The sequence below is a fragment of the Penaeus monodon genome, chromosome 11, assembly GCF_015228065.2.
Source record: "Penaeus monodon isolate SGIC_2016 chromosome 11, NSTDA_Pmon_1, whole genome shotgun sequence".
Taxonomy (NCBI): domain Eukaryota; kingdom Metazoa; phylum Arthropoda; class Malacostraca; order Decapoda; family Penaeidae; genus Penaeus; species Penaeus monodon.
In genome coordinates this window covers 44,681,532-44,686,531 of record NC_051396.1, presented here as the reverse complement: position 1 = coordinate 44,686,531, position 5,000 = coordinate 44,681,532, and the positions used below count along the sequence as shown (strand labels likewise).

Here is a 5,000-nt window from a genome sequence, read left to right as displayed (position 1 = left end):
GTATTGATGGCTTCAGACGCAGCAGAGACGGAGCGCCCGTTACGAATCTTCCTCCCCGTAAGCCACCAGATGTATATGCGTGCCCAACTTTTCCAGGTAATTAATGTCAGTGCTGCGGACACACACAACGCCGGCCAGCAAACACCCTCAGCCACGTGAAGCAAGAGAGGTGATGACACACTCTGGTTCGAGCTCCTCGAGGTGAAACAAATACCATGTGGAAGAGCGAAGGAGGGGAGAAAGTCCTGGTGTTTGTTTGTGATACGAAGGTGGATAGTGTAACTGTGCTTGTGCCAGAGGATGAGGAATGTCTCAGGTGTTAGCGGTAAGGTGGTTCGAGTGTTGGTGCTGGGAAGGTTATATAAGGAGTGGCAAAATGTTATTGGAAAAGAGTTGAAGCCAGGACAGTGTCGGCATCGATAGGAAGGAATAGCTGTTTGCAGGTTCAAGTATCGGGGGAAAATTAATATTTAGGAAGAGGCAAGTAGTTATCGAAACATGCTGGCTGGAAAGCTACTCTTAGAAAGCCTTTCGGCAGGATAAAAGTAGAAGGTATGCTAGATGTGTTCAAAATTACTTGCGATATAAATTTCAGAAATGCAGGAAACCTAGTTCAAGGAAAGGAAAGATAGGAAAAGAAAGGGCATAAAAAGAAAGATGATATACTTTTTGTACTGGGAGATAATACAATAGTGCTTGCGTCTTCAGCTGGAGGATCTTAAATGATGGGACACGCAGAAAGGTCAAAATTGGATACATAAAACTCGGAAAATAGGGTTGAAAGGACAAGTGCGAGGAGATATTTGGATAAAAGAAAACTTTGGTGTTTAGAAGAGATATTTGGTTGGCAAGTATTAGATTTCGGAGAGAGAGCCAGGTTTAATACTATAAAAATGTTAGGTATAAAAAGAGAGTTAGTGGGTGATGGGGAGTTTTGTTATTCAGGGCAATATCAAGGAATATGTAAATCTGATAATACCAAGAGATTGTTATTATTTCTTTGGTTAAAGAACAAGTGAACAGATATATTGGCGATAACTGGCAAAACAATCAGGGACAGAATGAGAGGAAAAGTACAGAGATGTGACAGATCTTGATGAATGTGGAATGTTGGAGCGGTGTGGAATGTCATGCAAAGGCTGGAGGAGGTTCAGTAATATGCGAATCACTCAAAGCTCAAGATCTTCGGAGATGATTAAACTCGAGAGGAACCAGGGTCGACGTCGCTCAAATGAAGCCGATACACAGCATGAAGTTTCGCAACAATAGTCAAAGTGGCGGGCGGCGGCGGGCGGCGGGCGGCGGCGGTGATGGTGGCGTGGCAGGCAGCGTGGGAGAGACGCGCACAGGAGGTCCCCGCTCTCAGCACGCCGTAGTACAACTGGCTGGCAGGTGACTGCACGGAGAGAACCGACCCTGTAGACTGCTTGACTCCGCTCGGGCCCCGGTCTGATGCCCTGGTCTAGTAGACTCGCGCCGCCATCTCCGTTCATTTACGCTACCTTCGTTCACTTTCACGGTGCATTTTCTACGCGTATATGCAAGGAATTTGCAGCTGGCTGCGTGCAGTACTTATTGACATGCAGATGGCAAACCTGAGGACCAGAAAGCACAGAACTGAGCCGCCAGAGGCCCGTAAGACGTACGTAATCACGGGCGAAAAGTTTTGGTTCGCGTGTGAAGCACGGTGTTTGTTATGGTGTGTGTGTGGCTGGCCGCGCTGCCTCCCCCCGGGCTGCCGCCACCACCCTGCCCGAGACCACCACGGCGACACCACACACCTCCAGCCCGACCTACACATTGGTTCTAGCCACGTTTGGGCGTCGGGCGCGGGCTGGGGGGCGCTGAGGCTCCGGGGTGGGCACGTGGGTGTTCCAGGTGAAACACGGCCCCCGAACGCCACCACCCGTCGCTGTGTGCCGCCTTGGCGTCCTGCCAGCCTCAGCCGCCACCACCTGTTCGCTTGGCGGCAGTTTTTCGTGGCCTGGGTCGTGACAGCGGCCCAGGGATCAAGTTTCCCAGCGTAGCGGGAGTCCGGATGCGTTGTGGAGTGACAGCCACGCCCACAAGCCGCCCGCAGCACGCCCGCCACCCAGCTGTCTCAGCACCCTTCCTCGCATCATGATACCATCTCCTGAGATCACGCCCACGTCCCAGCCCACCGACCTCAGTGTCACCTGGGACTGCCCATTGCCCACATACCCACACAATATTCCCACGCCCACGCCGCTCTAAGGCCCCCACGCCTCCTCACGCGCCTCCCGTGACCCTCCAACACCTGATCCGTTGTTCTGGCGCAGATGATCTCGTGACCCTTCTGGCGACGGGCGGGATAGGGGGGCGGGGGGGGGGGTAAGGTCCTTGACGCTCTCCACTTCGGATATCGTCCGCCTGCGTCATCCTTGTGCTCCTGGGGGGACACACCGCCCTCGACGTGATTATCCTCGGGCTTGACCCGCACCTCCACGTGATCAACATGTGCGGGCACTTGCCTCTTGCGGGTATCGGGTCTAGAAACACCTGTACATAACCGGTGTTGGGCTGACCACCAACGGCGACCACCAGGTAGGCGAGGACTGCCAGACCCGCGGAATGTCTGCCAGGGGTCGCGCAGTCAACACCAGCCGCCTCTCTGTAATCAACAACTCCGCCACGATTTATATCACCAAATTTCCAGGTAACATTTGATTCATCAGGCTACAATAATGCAGAAGTTAAACCTGCACGACCAGAACACGCTCTCCGAACACCATCTCCGCACGCCACGGCTGCCATCATATCTGCCTCGCACAAGAGATATTCCCCCGGAGATCGGCAAAGGTACACAACGCCAGCGCTTTTTGCTGCTTGCTACTTTCCACGCGATTTGTTGTACGAGCATGTGCGCGCGTGTGTGGATGTGTATGTGCGTGAGTGAGACCGTGTGTGTGTGTGTGTGTGTGTGTGTGTGTGTGTGTGTGTGTGTGTGTGTGTGTGTGTGTGTGTGTGTGTGCGTGCGCGTGTGTTTGCGTGCACAGATATACATTCTCGTCAGTGTGTCTCTGCTTGTTCTTCCCTTTGTCCTTTTGGACTCGGAGGCACAAATGCAATAATTTAAGAGAGGAAAAGACTGTGGGCAATCGTGCAAAAAGTTCAAGAAGGTAGAAGCAATGAACGAGTGAGGTTCACCATCTGAGCACCAACAGCCAGTACTGACTCACGTGGCTTCACCTCACCTCACCTGCTACCCTGCCTCGCACCACCATCTAGCTAACCACGTGGTGCTGCCTCGTCTCTCACCACCTAGTCAGCCACGGTGTGGTGCCTTGCCCAACTTTACCACCTGGCCGACCAAGGAAGGCTGACCCTGCCTCGTGCTATCGCCTAACCGATCGAAGGCCACACACGATGAATACACCGCTAGATAATAAGATGCACTTGCAACACTGATGGGAACAGTTACAACGCTCACATATACGCACTCATGCAAGCTCATAAGCACACTTACATACACGTACCTACGTAGTCGTACACACGAAGACACATTCACAGATAGAATTAAATAGATTAACTAACGCTGATAACAATGTACATAGTACATGTGATGGCACAAATTGTACACACGAAACACTGATGGCGAGCGGCGAGCTGATGCCACATTAAATAACCGCATTAATGGTACGAGTATAGATTTGAAGTATATGCAGTATGGGTTTTCATGCGCATTGAGGTTCACTGCAGGCAAAACGAACGATCTAATGCAGTGACGAAATACGAAATGGGGTTGCGTAATCAGTGTTAACGAAGTGAGAACACATAGCATTAACGCATGATTTAATACACCAAGGTGTATTGAGTAATATACAGATATAGAGGGAGATACAGTAAAATAACTGTAGATTAGATACTAATACCACAATACTAGAAGCTTGCAGGTTAGCGTAAACAAGCCCCTATACTGACAGGCTGTGTTGTTATTTTCAATTATCAACGAGGTAACGCTAAAGAGAAAAATAAATTATGTAATCGGCGCTGATATTACAGAACGCGGAGTATACTCTCTCTCGCTCTTTCGGGAATAAAAGAGAAAAAAAGAAGAGTAAAGACAGGAAGAAAGAAAGAAAGAAAGAAAAAACGGATATAAAAGTACATTCATAACGTGCTGTATATGGCGAATACATTAACACATTCATGTCACCTTAAATATGAATCAGTGTACGTACTGCCCTGGATACTTTTTTGTAAATAGTATTAAGATACAGAATGGTCAGAATATACAGAGGAATAAAAAGAACGCATAATGTATATCACCCTTAAAGAATGAATATACACTATATATGAAAATGTGACGTTAAGACGTGTGTCCGTCCGTGCGTGCTACCACTTAGACTAGACATTAGTTTCACAATATTTTCACATATTTTTGTCATTGCATACCCAGTACAAACCATGTACTGGGTATGCAATGACAAAAATATTTAGTGATAAATGTATCCATAACAAAAATGAAAAATATGTATAGAATGAGTATAGTGTCTCTAAGCAGCTTTACACACTGTTGATGTGTAAAGGCTGCGTATCCTAACAAATATCATTCACATACGAACAGTAATAGTTTCCTACCTAATTCTAGTGTTGTAAGATGTCCATAATGACATCGCAAAGTATTTTGAAACGTTATAGCAACTTTTACGTACTTTATAAATACGTATTAGTAACAAAGACCCTCCCTCGTGAATCCAGCGACACCTGTAATGTCCGCACGTATTCAGAGCACAAACGGTGTATGTCTATGATGTGTACAAATGGACAATGCGAGTGTTTATATTATTGTTTGTTTTTTTCTGATTATAGACGTGATATACTCTTTAGCTTCAATACACAAGTTAAAAAGACCAAAGTTGAAGTGAAACCACTTGAGATAATACACTGACTGCCTTTGCTGATTTTTGTGGATTAGAGAGAATACAGAGAAAGAAGGTACGTGAGAGTTAGCGTCTAGTCCATCTCCAGTTAATGAA

The 5,000-nt window shown here is 47.7% G+C and overlaps 1 protein-coding gene across 1 annotated transcript in view; it reads right to left on the bottom strand.

Moving 5' to 3' along the window:
• The window catches only part of LOC119578972 (forkhead box protein C1-like), a 37,567-nt gene extending 36,201 nt beyond the window's left edge, over positions 1-1,366 (bottom strand). The window contains exon 1 of the mRNA XM_037926660.1: positions 1-1,366. This exon is cut by the window's left edge and continues 555 nt beyond it. The gene's annotated coding sequence lies outside the window, so the exon portion shown is untranslated.
• Between the last annotated feature and the right edge of the window lie 3,634 nt (positions 1,367-5,000).